The sequence below is a fragment of the Oncorhynchus keta genome, chromosome 26, assembly GCF_023373465.1.
Source record: "Oncorhynchus keta strain PuntledgeMale-10-30-2019 chromosome 26, Oket_V2, whole genome shotgun sequence".
NCBI lineage: Eukaryota > Metazoa > Chordata > Actinopteri > Salmoniformes > Salmonidae > Oncorhynchus > Oncorhynchus keta.
Window position 1 is genome coordinate 5,282,949 of NC_068446.1, and position 19,465 is coordinate 5,302,413.

The window sequence follows — 19,465 nt, forward strand, 5'->3', positions numbered from 1 at the left end:
AGTGGAAATAGTATAGTAGTAGTAGCCGGTCTACCAAACCATGTAGTCCAAACATCACCGACCACTGCAGTGCAGGAATGGGCAGTAAGCGAACAGTGCCAGCTTATTTGCTCTGCCAACGGTGACCAGACCCGTAAAACACACACACACACACACACACACACACACACACACACACACACACACACACACACACACACACACACACACACACACACACACACACACACACACACACACACACACACACACACACACACACACACACACACACACACACACACACAGAGAGAGACATTAACAGATGCTGTTGTTTTGGATCTGTACTCCATGATACAATGACTATGAGGTTAAAGTGCAGACTGGCGGCTTTAATTTGAGGGTATTTTCATCCATATTGGGGGAACCGTAGAGAAATTACAGCACTTTTACGTACAAAGTCCCTCATTTTAGGGGACCAAAAGTATTGGGACAAATTCACGTGTGTATTAAAATAGTCAAAAGTGGAGTGTTTCTGAACACTTCCACATTAACGTGGATGCTACCATGACTACGGATAGTCCTGAATGTTGCGTGAGAACCTTCGACGCACAAAAGATCACATCCCCAAGACACGCTAACCTCTCACCATCACAATAACAGGGGAGGTTAGCATTTTTGGAGGCATATGATATTTGTGCGTATGTAACCTTCCCACTCACCAGTATTCACGATTCATTCAGAACTCTCCGTACTCATGGCAGCATATGGATGTTCATGTAGAAGTGTTTAGAAACATTATATTCTTATATACTATTACAAGTGACTCCAAAATGGCACGATATATTGTTTATCGTTTACCTATTGGGCCAAAAAATACTCTGAAACACAACCAAAACAAACAGCGAAATGCATCCAACAACCGTGTATCTTGTACAGGCTGTAAATCATAGGAATATGGGACCAAATACTTAACTATTAACTACTTCAATACACATTAGTGAATTTGTCCCAGTACTTTTGGTCCCCTAAAATGGGTGGACGACGTACAATTCTAAAATCAGGAGATTTTAAACGAATCACCAGAAATTGATTTTTTTTTTAATGTAAGCTGACAGTCCGCAATTTAACCTCAATAGTCACTGAATATTACTGTCCCCTCAACACACTGGGCACAGTGGACGTGACCTTTCTGAATCACTTTAACCTCAATAGTCACTGAATATTACTGTCCCCTCAACACACTGGGCACAGTGGACGTCGCCTTTCTGAATCACTTTAACCTCAATAGTCTCTGAATATTACTGTCCCTCAACACACTGGACACAGTGGACGTGACCTTTCTGAATCACTTTGACCTCAATAGTCACTGAATATTACTGTCCCCTCAACACACTGGACACAGTGGACGTGACCTTTCTGAATCACTTTAACCTCAATAGTCTCTGAATATTACTGTCCCCTCAACACACTGGACACAGTGGACGTGACCTTTCTGAATCACTTTAACCTCAATAGTCTCTGAATATTACTGTCCCCTCAACACACTGGACACAGTGGACGTCGCCTTTCTGAATCACTTTAACCTCAATAGTCTCTGAATATTACTGTCCCCTCAACACACTGGACACAGTGGACGTCGCCTTTCTGAATCACTTTAACCTCAATAGTCTCTGAATATTACTGTCCCCTCAACACACTGGGCACAGTGGACGTCGCCTTTCTGAATCACTTTAACCTCAATAGTCACTGAATATTACTGTCCCCTCAACACACTGGACACAGTGGACGTGGCCTTTCTGAATCACTTTAACCTCAATAGTCTCTGAATATTACTGTCCCCTCAACACACTGGACACAGTGGACGTCGCCTTTCTGAATCACTTTAACCTCAATAGTCTCTGAATATTACTGTCCCCTCAACACACTGGGCACAGTGGACGTCGCCTTTCTGAATCACTTTAACCTCAATAGTCACTGAATATTACTGTCCCCTCAACACACTGGACACAGTGGACGTCGCCTTTCTGAATCACTTTAACCTCAATAGTCTCTGAATATTACTGTCCCCTCAACACACTGGACACAGTGGACGTCGCCTTTCTGAATCACTTTAACCTCAATAGTCTCTGAATATTACTGTCCCCTCAACACACTGGACACAGTGGACGTCGCCTTTCTGAATCACTTTAACCTCAATAGTCTCTGAATATTACTGTCCCCTCAACACACTGGGCACAGTGGACGTCGCCTTTCTGAATCACTTTAACCTCAATAGTCACTGAATATTACTGTCCCCTCAACACACTGGACACAGTGGACGTGACCTTTCTGAATCACTTTAACCTCAATAGTCTCTGAATATTACTGTCCCCTCAACACACTGGACACAGTGGACGTGACCTTTCTGAATCACTTTAACCTCAATAGTCTCTGAATATTACTGTCCCCTCAACACACTGGGCACAGTGGACGTGGCCTTTCTGAATCACTTTAACCTCAATAGTCTCTGAATATTACTGTCCCCTCAACACACTGGACACAGTGGACGTCGCCTTTCTGAATCACTTTAACCTCAATAGTCACTGAATATTACTGTCCCCTAAACACACTGGACACAGTGGACGTGACCTTTCTGAATCACTTTAACCTGAATAGTCACTGAATATTACCGTCCCCTCAACACACTGGACACAGTGGACGTGACCTTTCTGAATCACTTTAACCTGAATAGTCACTGAATATTACTGTCCCCTCAACACACTGGACACAGTGGACGTGGCCTTTCTGAATCACTTTAACCTCAATAGTCACTGAATATTACTGTCCCCTCAACACACTGGACACAGTGGACGTGGCCTTTCTGAATCACTTTAACCTCAATAGTCACTGAATATTACTGTCCCCTCAACACACTGGGCACAGTGGACGTCGCCTTTCTGAATCACTTTAACCTCAATAGTCACTGAATATTACCGTCCCTCAACACACTGGACACAGTGGACGTGACCTTTCTGAATCACTTTAACCTGAATAGTCACTGAATATTACCGTCCCCTCAACACACTGGACACAGTGGACGTGACCTTTCTGAATCACTTTAACCTGAATAGTCACTGAATATTACTGTCCCCTCAACACACTGGACACAGTGGACGTGGCCTTTCTGAATCACTTTAACCTCAATAGTCACTGAATATTACTGTCCCCTCAACACACTGGACACAGTGGACGTGGCCTTTCTGAATCACTTTAACCTCAATAGACACTGAATATTACTGTCCCCTCAACACACTGGGCACAGTGGACGTCGCCTTTCTGAATCACTTTAACCTCAATAGTCACTGAATATTACTGTCCCCTCAACACACTGGACACAGTGGACGCCGCCTTTCTGAATCACTTTAACCTCAATAGTCACTGAATATTACTGTCCCCTCAACACACTGGACACAGTGGACGTGGCCTTTCTGAATCACTTTAACCTCAATAGTCACTGAATATTACTGTCCCTCAACACACTGGACACAGTGGACGTGGCCTTTCTGAATCACTTTAACCTCAATAGTCACTGAATATTACTGTCCCCTCAACACACTGGACACAGTGGACGTCGCCTTTCTGAATCACTTTAACCTCAATAGTCACTGAATATTACTGTCCCCTCAACACACTGGACACAGTGGACGTCGCCTTTCTGAATCACTTTAACCTCAATAGTCACTGAATATTACCGTCCCTCAACACACTGGACACAGTGGACGTGGCCTTTCTGAATCACTTTAACCTCAATAGTCACTGAATATTACTGTCCCCTCAACACACTGGACACAGTGGACGTGGCCTTTCTGAATCACTTTAACCTCAATAGTCACTGAATATTACTGTCCCCTCAACACACTGGGCACAGTGGACGTCGCCTTTCTGAATCACTTTAACCTCAATAGTCACTGAATATTACTGTCCCCTCAACACACTGGACACAGTGGACGTCGCCTTTCTGAATCACTTTAACCTCAATAGTCACTGAATATTACTGTCCCCTCAACACACTGGACACAGTGGACGTCGCCTTTCTGAATCACTTTAACCTCAATAGTCACTGAATATTACTGTCCCCTCAACACACTGGACACAGTGGACGTCGCCTTTCTGAATCACTTTAACCTCAATAGTCACTGAATATTACTGTCCCCTCAACACACTGGACACAGTGGACGTCGCCTTTCTGAATCACTTTAACCTCAATAGTCTCTGAATATTATAGTCCCCTCAACACACTGGGCACAGTGGACGTGGCCTTTCTGAATCACTTTAACCTCAATAGTCACTGAATATTACTGTCCCCTCAACACACTGGACACAGTGGACGTGGCCTTTCTGAATCACTTTAACCTCAATAGTCTCTGAATATTACTGTCCCCTCAACACACTGGACACAGTGGACGTCGCCTTTCTGAATCACTTTAACCTCAATAGTCTCTGAATATTACTGTCCCCTCAACACACTGGACACAGTGGACGTGGCCTTTCTGAATCACTTTAACCTCAATAGTCACTGAATATTACTGTCCCCTCAACACACTGGACACAGTGGACGTGGCCTTTCTGAATCACTTTAACCTCAATAGTCTCTGAATATTACTGTCCCCTCAACACACTGGGCACAGTGGACGTCGCCTTTCTGAATCACTTTGACCTCAATAGTCTCTGAATATTACTGTCCCCTCAACACACTGGACACAGTGGACGTCGCCTTTCTGAATCACTTTAACCTCAATAGTCTCTGAATATTACTGTCCCTCAACACACTGGGCACAGTGGACGTCGCCTTTCTGAATCACTTTAACCTCAATAGTCACTGAATATTACTGTCCCTCAACACACTGGGCACAGTGGACGTCGCCTTTCTGAATCACTTTAACCTCAATAGTCTCTGAATATTACTGTCCCTCAACACACTGGACACAGTGGACGTGACCTTTCTGAATCACTTTAACCTCAATAGTCTCTGAATATTACTGTCCCCTCAACACACTGGACACAGTGGACGCCGCCTTTCTGAATCACTTTAACCTCAATAGTCTCTGAATATTACTGTCCCTCAACACACTGGGCACAGTGGACGTGACCTTTCTGAATCACTTTGACCTCAATAGTCTCTGAATATTACTGTCCCCTCAACACACTGGACACAGTGGACGTGACCTTTCTGAATCACTTTAACCTCAATAGTCACTGAATATTACTGTCCCCTCAACACACTGGACACAGTGGACGTGGCCTTTCTGAATCACTTTAACCTCAATAGTCTCTGAATATTACTGTCCCTCAACACACTGGGCACAGTGGACGTCGCCTTTCTGAATCACTTTAACCTCAATAGTCTCTGAATATTACTGTCCCTCAACACACTGGGCACAGTGGACGTCGCCTTTCTGAATCACTTTAACCTCAATAGTCACTGAATATTACTGTCCCCTCAACACACTGGGCACAGTGGATGTCGCCTTTCTGAATCACTTTAACCTCAATAGTCTCTGAATATTACTGTCCCCTCAACACACTGGACACAGTGGACGTGACCTTTCTGAATCACTTTAACCTCAATAGTCTCTGAATATTACTGTCCCCTCAACACACTGGGCACAGTGGACGTGGCCTTTCTGAATCACTTTAACCTCAATAGTCACTGAATATTACTGTCCCCTCAACACACTGGGCACAGTGGACGTCGCCTTTCTGAATCACTTTAACCTCAATAGTCTCTGAATATTACTGTCCCCTCAACACACTGGGCACAGTGGACGTGCCTTTCTGAATCACTTTAACCTCAATAGTCTCTGAATATTACTGTCCCCTCAACACACTGGACACAGTGGACGTCGCCTTTCTGAATCACTTTAACCTCAATAGTCTCTGAATATTACTGTCCCCTCAACACACTGGACACAGTAGACGTGGCCTTTCTGAATCACTTTAACCTCAATAGTCTCTGAATATTACTGTCCCCTCAACACACTGGGCACAGTGGACGTGGCCTTTCTGAATCACTTTAACCTCAATAGTCTCTGAATATTACTGTCCCCTCAACACACTGGACACAGTGGACGTCGCCTTTCTGAATCACTTTAACCTCAATAGTCACTGAATATTACCGTCCCCTCAACACACTGGACACAGTGGACGTGACCTTTCTGAATCACTTTAACCTGAATAGTCACTGAATATTACCGTCCCCTCAACACACTGGACACAGTGGACGTGACCTTTCTGAATCACTTTAACCTGAATAGTCACTGAATATTACTGTCCCCTCAACACACTGGACACAGTGGACGTGGCCTTTCTGAATCACTTTAACCTCAATAGTCACTGAATATTACTGTCCCCTCAACACACTGGACACAGTGGACGTGGCCTTTCTGAATCACTTTAACCTCAATAGTCACTGAATATTACTGTCCCCTCAACACACTGGGCACAGTGGACGTCGCCTTTCTGAATCACTTTAACCTCAATAGTCACTGAATATTACCGTCCCCTCAACACACTGGACACAGTGGACGTGACCTTTCTGAATCACTTTAACCTGAATAGTCACTGAATATTACCGTCCCTCAACACACTGGACACAGTGGACGTGACCTTTCTGAATCACTTTAACCTGAATAGTCACTGAATATTACTGTCCCCTCAACACACTGGACACAGTGGACGTGGCCTTTCTGAATCACTTTAACCTCAATAGTCACTGAATATTACTGTCCCTCAACACACTGGACACAGTGGACGTGGCCTTTCTGAATCACTTTAACCTCAATAGTCACTGAATATTACTGTCCCTCAACACACTGGGCACAGTGGACGCGCCTTTCTGAATCACTTTAACCTCAATAGTCACTGAATATTACTGTCCCCTCAACACACTGGACACAGTGGACGCCGCCTTTCTGAATCACTTTAACCTCAATAGTCACTGAATATTACTGTCCCCTCAACACACTGGACACAGTGGACGTGGCCTTTCTGAATCACTTTAACCTCAATAGTCACTGAATATTACTGTCCCTCAACACACTGGACACAGTGGACGTCGCCTTTCTGAATCACTTTAACCTCAATAGTCACTGAATATTACTGTCCCCTCAACACACTGGACACAGTGGACGTCGCCTTTCTGAATCACTTTAACCTCAATAGTCACTGAATATTACTGTCCCCTCAACACACTGGACACAGTGGACGTCGCCTTTCTGAATCACTTTAACCTCAATAGTCACTGAATATTACTGTCCCCTCAACACACTGGACACAGTGGACGTCGCCTTTCTGAATCACTTTAACCTCAATAGTCACTGAATATTACTGTCCCCTCAACACACTGGACACAGTGGACGTCGCCTTTCTGAATCACTTTAACCTCAATAGTCACTGAATATTACTGTCCCCTCAACACACTGGGCACAGTGGACGTCGCCTTTCTGAATCACTTTAACCTCAATAGTCTCTGAATATTACTGTCCCCTCAACACACTGGACACAGTGGACGTGACCTTTCTGAATCACTTTAACCTCAATAGTCTCTGAATATTACTGTCCCCTCAACACACTGGACACAGTGGACGTGACCTTCTGAATCACTTTAACCTCAATAGTCTCTGAATATTACTGTCCCTCAACACACTGGACACAGTGGACGTGGCCTTTCTGAATCACTTTAACCTCAATAGTCACTGAATATTACTGTCCCCTCAACACACTGGGCACAGTGGACGTGGCCTTTCTGAATCACTTTAACCTCAATAGTCTCTGAATATTACTGTCCCCTCAACACACTGGGCACAGTGGACGCGCCTTTCTGAATCACTTTAACCTCAATAGTCACTGAATATTACTGTCCCCTCAACACACTGGGCACAGTGGACGTCGCCTTTCTGAATCACTTTAACCTCAATAGTCTCTGAATATTACTGTCCCTCAACACACTGGACACAGTGGACGTGACCTTCTGAATCACTTTAACCTCAATAGTCTCTGAATATTACTGTCCCCTCAACACACTGGACACAGTGGACGTCGCCTTTCTGAATCACTTTAACCTCAATAGTCTCTGAATATTACTGTCCCCTCAACACACTGGGCACAGTGGACGTGACCTTTCTGAATCACTTTAACCTCAATAGTCTCTGAATATTACTGTCCCCTCAACACACTGGGCACAGTGGACGTGACCTTTCTGAATCACTTTAACCTCAATAGTCTCTGAATATTACTGTCCCCTCAACACACTGGACACAGTGGACGTGACCTTTCTGAATCACTTTAACCTCAATAGTCACTGAATATTACTGTCCCCTCAACACACTGGACACAGTGGACGTGGCCTTTCTGAATCACTTTAACCTCAATAGTCTCTGAATATTACTGTCCCCTCAACACACTGGGCACAGTGGACGTCGCCTTTCTGAATCACTTTAACCTCAATAGTCTCTGAATATTACTGTCCCCTCAACACACTGGGCACAGTGGACGTCGCCTTTCTGAATCACTTTAACCTCAATAGTCACTGAATATTACTGTCCCTCAACACACTGGACACAGTGGACGCGCCTTTCTGAATCACTTTAACCTCAATAGTCTCTGAATATTACTGTCCCTCAACACAATGGGCACAGTGGACGTCGCCTTTCTGAATCACTTTAACCTCAATAGTCTCTGAATATTACTGTCCCTCAACACACTGGGCACAGTGGACGTCGCCTTTCTGAATCACTTTAACCTCAATAGTCTCTGAATATTACTGTCCCCTCAACACACTGGGCACAGTGGACGTGCCTTTCTGAATCACTTTAACCTCAATAGTCTCTGAATATTACTGTCCCTCAACACACTGGACACAGTGGACGTCGCCTTTCTGAATCACTTTAACCTCAATAGTCACTGAATATTACTGTCCCTCAACACACTGGACACAGTGGACGTCGCCTTTCTGAATCACTTTAACCTCAATAGTCACTGAATATTACCGTCCCTCAACACACTGGACACAGTGGACGTGGCCTTTCTGAATCACTTTAACCTCAATAGTCTCTGAATATTACTGTCCCCTCAACACACTGGGCACAGTGGACGTCGCCTTTCTGGAATCACTTTAACCTCAATAGTCTCTGAATATTACTGTCCCTCAACACACTGGGCACAGTGGACGTCGCCTTTCTGAATCACTTTAACCTCAATAGTCACTGAATATTACCGTCCCTCAACACACTGGGCACAGTGGACGTCGCCTTTCTGAATCACTTTAACCTCAATAGTCACTGAATATTACTGTCCCTCAACACACTGGGCACAGTGGACGTCGCCTTTCTGAATCACTTTAACCTCAATAGTCTCTGAATATTACTGTCCCCTCAACACACTGGACACAGTGGACGCGCCTTTCTGAATCACTTTAACCTCAATAGTCACTGAATATTACTGTCCCCTCAACACACTGGACACAGTGGACGTCGCCTTTCTGAATCACTTTAACCTCAATAGTCTCTGAATATTACTGTCCCTCAACACACTGGGCACAGTGGACGTGGCCTTTCTGAATCACTTTAACCTCAATAGTCACTGAATATTACTGTCCCCTCAACACACTGGACACAGTGGACGTGGCCTTTCTGAATCACTTTAACCTCAATAGTCACTGAATATTACTGTCCCCTCAACACACTGGGCACAGTGGACGTGCCTTTCTGAATCACTTTAACCTCAATAGTCACTGAATATTACTGTCCCTCAACACACTGGACACAGTGGACGTGACCTTTCTGAATCACTTTAACCTGAATAGTCACTGAATATTACTGTCCCCTCAACACACTGGACACAGTGGACGTGACCTTTCTGAATCACTTTAACCTGAATAGTCACTGAATATTACTGTCCCCTCAACACACTGGACACAGTGGACGTGGCCTTTCTGAATCACTTTAACCTCAATAGTCACTGAATATTACTGTCCCCTCAACACACTGGACACAGTGGACGGGCCTTTCTGAATCACTTTAACCTCAATAGTCACTGAATATTACTGTCCCCTCAACACACTGGGCACAGTGGACGTCGCCTTTCTGAATCACTTTAACCTCAATAGTCACTGAATATTACTGTCCCCTCAACACACTGGACACAGTGGACGTCGCCTTTCTGAATCACTTTAACCTCAATAGTCACTGAATATTACTGTCCCCTCAACACACTGGACACAGTGGACGTGGCCTTTCTGAATCACTTTAACCTCAATAGTCACTGAATATTACTGTCCCTCAACACACTGGACACAGTGGACGTGGCCTTTCTGAATCACTTTAACCTCAATAGTCACTGAATATTACTGTCCCCTCAACACACTGGACACAGTGGACGCGCCTTTCTGAATCACTTTAACCTCAATAGTCACTGAATATTACTGTCCCCTCAACACACTGGACACAGTGGACGTCGCCTTCTGAATCACTTTAACCTCAATAGTCACTGAATATTACTGTCCCCTCAACACACTGGACACAGTGGACGTGGCCTTTCTGAATCACTTTAACCTCAATAGTCACTGAATATTACTGTCCCCTCAACACACTGGACACAGTGGACGTGGCCTTTCTGAATCACTTTAACCTCAATAGTCACTGAATATTACTGTCCCCTCAACACACTGGGCACAGTGGACGCGCCTTTCTGAATCACTTTAACCTCAATAGTCTCTGAATATTACTGTCCCCTCAACACACTGGACACAGTGGACGTGACCTTTCTGAATCACTTTAACCTCAATAGTCTCTGAATATTACTGTCCCCTCAACACACTGGACACAGTGGACGTGACCTTTCTGAATCACTTTAACCTCAATAGTCTCTGAATATTACTGTCCCCTCAACACACTGGACACAGTGGACGTGGCCTTTCTGAATCACTTTAACCTCAATAGTCACTGAATATTACTGTCCCTCAACACACTGGACACAGTGGACGTGGCCTTTCTGAATCACTTTAACCTCAATAGTCTCTGAATATTACTGTCCCCTCAACACACTGGGCACAGTGGACGTCGCCTTTCTGAATCACTTTAACCTCAATAGTCACTGAATATTACTGTCCCCTCAACACACTGGGCACAGTGGACGTCGCCTTTCTGAATCACTTTAACCTCAATAGTCTCTGAATATTACTGTCCCCTCAACACACTGGACACAGTGGACGTGGCCTTTCTGAATCACTTTAACCTCAATAGTCTCTGAATATTACTGTCCCCTCAACACACTGGACACAGTGGACGTCGCCTTTCTGAATCACTTTAACCTCAATAGTCTCTGAATATTACTGTCCCCTCAACACACTGGGCACAGTGGACGTGACCTTTCTGAATCACTTTGACCTCAATAGTCTCTGAATATTACTGTCCCCTCAACACACTGGGCACAGTGGACGTGACCTTTCTGAATCACTTTAACCTCAATAGTCTCTGAATATTACTGTCCCCTCAACACACTGGACACAGTGGACGTGACCTTTCTGAATCACTTTAACCTCAATAGTCACTGAATATTACTGTCCCCTCAACACACTGGACACAGTGGACGTGGCCTTTCTGAATCACTTTAACCTCAATAGTCTCTGAATATTACTGTCCCCTCAACACACTGGGCACAGTGGACGTCGCCTTTCTGAATCACTTTAACCTCAATAGTCTCTGAATATTACTGTCCCCTCAACACACTGGGCACAGTGGACGTCGCCTTTCTGAATCACTTTAACCTCAATAGTCACTGAATATTACTGTCCCCTCAACACACTGGACACAGTGGACGCGCCTTCTGAATCACTTTAACCTCAATAGTCTCTGAATATTACTGTCCCCTCAACACACTGGGCACAGTGGACGTCGCCTTTCTGAATCACTTTAACCTCAATAGTCTCTGAATATTACTGTCCCCTCAACACACTGGACACAGTGGACGTCGCCTTTCTGAATCACTTTAACCTCAATAGTCTCTGAATATTACTGTCCCCTCAACACACTGGGCACAGTGGACGTCGCCTTTCTGAATCACTTTAACCTCAATAGTCTCTGAATATTACTGTCCCCTCAACACACTGGACACAGTGGACGTCGCCTTTCTGAATCACTTTAACCTCAATAGTCACTGAATATTACTGTCCCCTCAACACACTGGACACAGTGGACGTCGCCTTTCTGAATCACTTTAACCTCAATAGTCTCTGAATATTACCGTCCCCTCAACACACTGGACACACTGGACGTCGCCTTTCTGAATCACTTTAACCTCAATAGTCTCTGAATATTACTGTCCCTCAACACACTGGGCACAGTGGACGCGCCTTTCTGAATCACTTTAACCTCAATAGTCTCTGAATATTACTGTCCCCTCAACACACTGGGCACAGTGGACGTCGCCTTTCTGAATCACTTTAACCTCAATAGTCACTGAATATTACCGTCCCCTCAACACACTGGGCACAGTGGACGTCGCCTTTCTGAATCACTTTAACCTCAATAGTCACTGAATATTACTGTCCCCTCAACACACTGGGCACAGTGGACGTCGCCTTTCTGAATCACTTTAACCTCAATAGTCTCTGAATATTACTGTCCCTCAACACACTGGACACAGTGGACGTCGCCTTTCTGAATCACTTTAACCTGAATAGTCTCTGAATATTACTGTCCCCTCAACACACTGGGCACAGTGGACGTCGCCTTTCTGAATCACTTTAACCTCAATAGTCACTGAATATTACTGTCCCCTCAACACACTGGACACAGTGGACGTGGCCTTTCTGAATCACTTTAACCTCAATAGTCTCTGAATATTACTGTCCCCTCAACACACTGGACACAGTGGACGTCGCCTTTCTGAATCACTTTAACCTCAATAGTCTCTGAATATTACTGTCCCCTCAACACACTGGGCACAGTGGACGTGACCTTTCTGAATCACTTTAACCTCAATAGTCTCTGAATATTACTGTCCCCTCAACACACTGGACACAGTGGACGTGACCTTTCTGAATCACTTTAACCTCAATAGTCTCTGAATATTACTGTCCCTCAACACACTGGGCACAGTGGACGTGCCTTTCTGAATCACTTTAACCTCAATAGTCTCTGAATATTACTGTCCCCTCAACACACTGGGCACAGTGGACGTCGCCTTTCTGAATCACTTTAACCTCAATAGTCACTGAATATTACCGTCCCTCAACACACTGGGCACAGTGGACGTCGCCTTTCTGAATCACTTTAACCTCAATAGTCACTGAATATTACTGTCCCCTCAACACACTGGGCACAGTGGACGTGCCTTTCTGAATCACTTTAACCTCAATAGTCTCTGAATATTACTGTCCCCTCAACACACTGGACACAGTGGACGTCGCCTTTCTGAATCACTCAACCTGAATAGTCTCTGAATATTACTGTCCCTCAACACACTGGGCACAGTGGACGTCGCCTTTCTGAATCACTTTAACCTCAATAGTCACTGAATATTACTGTCCCTCAACACACTGGACACAGTGGACGTGGCCTTTCTGAATCACTTTAACCTCAATAGTCTCTGAATATTACTGTCCCCTCAACACACTGGACACAGTGGACGTGGCCTTTCTGAATCACTTTAACCTCAATAGTCTCTGAATATTACTGTCCCCTCAACACACTGGGCACAGTGGACGTGACCTTTCTGAATCACTTTAACCTCAATAGTCTCTGAATATTACTGTCCCCTCAACACACTGGACACAGTGGACGCGCCTTTCTGAATCACTTTAACCTCAATAGTCTCTGAATATTACTGTCCCCTCAACACACTGGGCACAGTGGACGTGACCTTTCTGAATCACTTTAACCTCAATAGTCTCTGAATATTACTGTCCCTCAACACACTGGACACAGTGGACGTCGCCTTTCTGAATCACTTTAACCTCAATAGTCTCTGAATATTACTGTCCCCTCAACACACTGGGCACAGTGGACGTGACCTTTCTGAATCACTTTAACCTCAATAGTCACTGAATATTACTGTCCCCTCAACACACTGGGCACAGTGGACGTCGCCTTTCTGAATCACTTTAACCTCAATAGTCTCTGAATATTACTGTCCCCTCAACACACTGGGCACAGTGGACGTGGCCTTTCTGAATCACTTTAACCTCAATAGTCTCTGAATATTACTGTCCCCTCAACACACTGGGCACAGTGGACGTCGCCTTTCTGAATCACTTTAACCTCAATAGTCACTGAATATTACTGTCCCCTCAACACACTGGGCACAGTGGACGTCGCCTTTCTGAATCACTTTAACCTCAATAGTCACTGAATATTACTGTCCCCTCAACACACTGGGCACAGTGGACGTCGCCTTTCTGAATCACTTTAACCTCAATAGTCTCTGAATATTACTGTCCCCTCAACACACTGGACACAGTGGACGTCGCCTTTCTGAATCACTTTAACTCTGAATAGTCCTGAATATTACTGTCCCTCAACACACTGGGCACAGTGGACGTCGCCTTTCTGAATCACTTTAACCTGAATAGTCTCTGAATATTACTGTCCCCTCAACACACTGGGCACAGTGGACGTCGCCTTTCTGAATCACTTTAACCTGAATAGTCTCTGAATATTACTGTCCCTCAACACACTGGGCACAGTGGACGTCACTGAATCACTTTAACCTGAATAGTCTCTGAATATTACTGTCCCCTCAACACACTGGGCACAGTGGACGTCGCCTTTCTGAATCACTTTAACCTCAATAGTCTCTGAATATTACTGTCCCCTCAACACACTGGGCACAGTGGACGTCGCCTTTCTGAATCACTTTAACCTGAATAGTCTCTGAATATTACTGTCCCTCAACACACTGGACACAGTGGACGTCGCCTTTCTGAATCACTTTAACCTCAATAGTCTCTGAATATTACTGTCCCCTCAACACACTGGGCACAGTGGACGTGGCCTTTCTGAATCACTTTAACCTCAATAGTCTCTGAATATTACTGTCCCCTCAACACACTGGACACAGTGGACGTCGCCTTTCTGAATCACTTTAACCTCAATAGTCTCTGAATATTACTGTCCCCTCAACACACTGGGCACAGTGGACGTCACCTTTCTGAATCACTTTAACCTCAATAGTCTCTGAATATTACTGTCCCCTCAACACACTGGACACAGTGGACGTCGCCTTTCTGAATCACTTTAACCTCAATAGTCTCTGAATATTACTGTCCCCTCAACACACTGGACACAGTGGACGTGACCTTTCTGAATCACTTTAACCTCAATAGTCTCTGAATATTACTGTCCCCTCAACACACTGGACACAGTGGACGTGACCTTTCTGAATCACTTTAACCTCAATAGTCTCTGAATATTACTGTCCCCTCAACACACTGGGCACAGTGGACGTGGCCTTTCTGAATCACTTTAACCTGAATAGTCACTGAATATTACTGTCCCTCAACACACTGGACACAGTGGACGTGGCCTTTCTGAATCACTTTAACCTCAATAGTCACTGAATATTACTGTCCCCTCAACACACTGGGCACAGTGGACGTGGCCTTTCTGAATCACTTTAACCTCAATAGTCACTGAATATTACTGTCCCCTCAACACACTGGACACAGTGGACGTGGCCTTCTGAATCACTTTAACCTCAATAGTCACTGAATATTACTGTCCCCTCAACACACTGGGCACAGTGGACGTGGCCTTTCTGAATCACTTTAACCTCAATAGTCACTGAATATTACTGTCCCCTCAACACACTGGACACAGTGGACGTCGCCTTTCTGAATCACTTTAACCTCAATAGTCACTGAATATTACTGTCCCCTCAACACACTGGGCACAGTGGACGTGACCTTTCTGAATCACTTTAACCTCAATAGTCTCTGAATATTACTGTCCCCTCAACACACTGGACACAGTGGACGTCGCCTTTCTGAATCACTTTAACCTCAATAGTCTCTGAATATTACTGTCCCTCAACACACTGGACACAGTGGACGTGACCTTTCTGAATCACTTTAACCTCAATAGTCTCTGAATATTACTGTCCCCTCAACACACTGGACACAGTGGACGGACCTTTCTGAATCACTTTAACCTCAATAGTCTCTGAATATTACTGTCCCCTCAACACACTGGACACAGTGGACGTGGCCTTTCTGAATCACTTTAACCTCAATAGTCACTGAATATTACTGTCCCTCAACACACTGGGCACAGTGGACGGGCCTTTCTGAATCACTTTAACCTCAATAGTCACTGAATATTACTGTCCCTCAACACACTGGACACAGTGGACGTCGCCTTCTGAATCACTTTAACCTCAATAGTCTCTGAATATTACTGTCCCCTCAACACACTGGACACAGTGGACGGGCCTTTCTGAATCACTTTAACCTCAATAGTCACTGAATATTACTGTCCCCTCAACACACTGGACACAGTGGACGTCGCCTTTCTGAATCACTTTAACCTCAATAGTCACTGAATATTACTGTCCCCTCAACACACTGGACACAGTGGACGTGACCTTTCTGAATCACTTTAACCTCAATAGTCTCTGAATATTACTGTCCCCTCAACACACTGGACACAGTGGACGTCGCCTTTCTGAATCACTTTAACCTCAATAGTCACTGAATATTACTGTCCCTCAACACACTGGACACAGTGGACGTGACCTTTCTGAATCACTTTAACCTCAATAGTCACTGAATATTACTGTCCCCTCAACACACTGGACACAGTGGACGCCGCCTTTCTGAATCACTTTAACCTCAATAGTCTCTGAATATTACTGTCCCCTCAACACACTGGACACAGTGGACGTGGCCTTTCTGAATCACTTTAACCTCAATAGTCTCTGAATATTACTGTCCCCTCAACACACTGGACACAGTGGACGTGACCTTTCTGAATCACTTTAACCTCAATAGTCACTGAATATTACTGTCCCTCAACACACTGGACACAGTGGACGTCGCCTTTCTGAATCACTTTAACCTCAATAGTCTCTGAATATTACTGTCCCCTCAACACACTGGACACAGTGGACGTGGCCTTTCTGAATCACTTTAACCTCAATAGTCACTGAATATTACTGTCCCCTCAACACACTGGACACAGTGGACGCCGCCTTTCTGAATCACTTTAACCTCAATAGTCTCTGAATATTACTGTCCCTCAACACACTGGACACAGTGGACGTGGCCTTTCTGAATCACTTTAACCTCAATAGTCACTGAATATTACTGTCCCCTCAACACACTGGACACAGTGGACGCGCCTTTCTGAATCACTTTAACCTCAATAGTCTCTGAATATTACTGTCCCCTCAACACACTGGGCACAGTGGACGTGACCTTTCTGAATCACTTTAACCTCAATAGTCTCTGAATATTACTGTCCCTCAACACACTGGACACAGTGGACGTGACCTTTCTGAATCACTTTAACCTCAATAGTCTCTGAATATTACTGTCCCCTCAACACACTGGACACAGTGGACGTGACCTTTCTGAATCACTTTAACCTCAATAGTCTCTGAATATTACTGTCCCTCAACACACTGGACACAGTGGACGTGACCTTTCTGAATCACTTTAACCTCAATAGTCTCTGAATATTACTGTCCCCTCAACACACTGGGCACAGTGGACGTGACCTTTCTGAATCACTTTAACCTCAATAGTCACTGAATATTACTGTCCCCTCAACACACTGGACACAGTGGACGCCGCCTTTCTGAATCACTTTAACCTCAATAGTCTCTGAATATTACTGTCCCTCAACACACTGGACACAGTGGACGTGGCCTTTCTGAATCACTTTAACCTCAATAGTCTCTGAATATTACTGTCCCCTCAACACACTGGACACAGTGGACGTGACCTTTCTGAATCACTTTAACCTCAATAGTCACTGAATATTACTGTCCCCTCAACACACTGGACACAGTGGACGTCGCCTTTCTGAATCACTTTAACCTCAATAGTCTCTGAATATTACTGTCCCCTCAACACACTGGACACAGTGGACGTGGCCTTTCTGAATCACTTTAACCTCAATAGTCTCTGAATATTACTGTCCCCTCAACACACTGGACACAGTGGACGTCGCCTTTCTGAATCACTTTAACCTCAATAGTCTCTGAATATTACTGTCCCCTCAACACACTGGACACAGTGGACGTCGCCTTTCTGAATCACTTTAACCTCAATAGTCTCTGAATATTACTGTCCCCTCAACACACTGGACACAGTGGACGTGGCCTTTCTGAATCACTTTAACCTCAATAGTCTCTGAATATTACTGTCCCCTCAACACACTGGACACAGTGGACGTCGCCTTTCTGAATCACTTTAACCTCAATAGTCTCTGAATATTACTGTCCCCTCAACACACTGGACACAGTGGACGTGGCCTTTCTGAATCACTTTAACCTCAATAGTCACTGAATATTACTGTCCCTCAACACACTGGACACAGTGGACGCGCCTTTCTGAATCACTTTAACCTCAATAGTCTCTGAATATTACTGTCCCCTCAACACACTGGGCACAGTGGACGTGACCTTTCTGAATCACTTTAACCTCAATAGTCTCTGAATATTACTGTCCCTCAACACACTGGACACAGTGGACGTCGCCTTTCTGAATCACTTTAACCTCAATAGTCTCTGAATATTACTGTCCCTCAACACACTGGGCACAGTGGACGTGACCTTTCTGAATCACTTTAACCTCAATAGTCTCTGAATATTACTGTCCCCTCAACACACTGGGCACAGTGGACGTGACCTTTCTGAATCGCTTTAACCTCAATAGTCTCTGAATATTACTGTCCCCTCAACACACTGGACACAGTGGACGTGACCTTTCTGAATCACTTTAACCTCAATAGTCTCTGAATATTACTGTCCCCTCAACACACTGGACACAGTGGACGTCGCCTTTCTGAATCACTTTAACCTCAATAGTCTCTGAATATTACTGTCCCCTCAACACACTGGACACAGTGGACGTCGCCTTTCTGAATCACTTTAACCTCAATAGTCTCTGAATATTACTGTCCCCTCAACACACTGGACACAGTGGACGTCGCCTTTCTGAATCACTTTAACCTCAATAGTCTCTGAATATTACTGTCCCCTCAACACACTGGACACAGTGGACGTGGCCTTTCTGAATCACTTTAACCTCAATAGTCTCTGAATATTACTGTCCCTCAACACACTGGACACAGTGGACGCCGCCTTTCTGAATCACTTTAACCTCAATAGTCTCTGAATATTACTGTCCCCTCAACACACTGGACACAGTGGACGTCGCCTTTCTGAATCACTTTAACCTCAATAGTCTCTGAATATTACTGTCCCCTCAACACACTGGACACAG

The 19,465-nt window shown here is 44.7% G+C and overlaps 1 protein-coding gene and 1 long non-coding RNA gene across 9 annotated transcripts in view; both read right to left on the reverse strand.

The window, feature by feature from the left end:
* Positions 1 to 19,465, reverse strand: part of LOC118379363 (VWFA and cache domain-containing protein 1) — a 135,540-nt gene that overhangs the window by 68,428 nt on the left and 47,647 nt on the right. The window lies entirely within an intron of this gene.
* On the reverse strand, positions 1,725 to 18,909 carry LOC127911990 (uncharacterized). 8 transcript variants are annotated; one of them, XR_008079997.1, is made up of 4 exons: positions 18,869 to 18,909; positions 15,714 to 15,770; positions 3,540 to 3,615; positions 1,725 to 1,793 (listed from the first exon to the last, which is right to left on the reverse strand). It is a non-coding gene; the product is annotated as an uncharacterized LOC127911990 (long non-coding RNA). The 8 variants fall into 8 exon arrangements; XR_008079998.1 differs by lacking the exon at positions 1,725 to 1,793 and adding an exon at positions 2,713 to 2,781; XR_008079999.1 differs by lacking the exon at positions 1,725 to 1,793 and adding an exon at positions 2,789 to 2,857.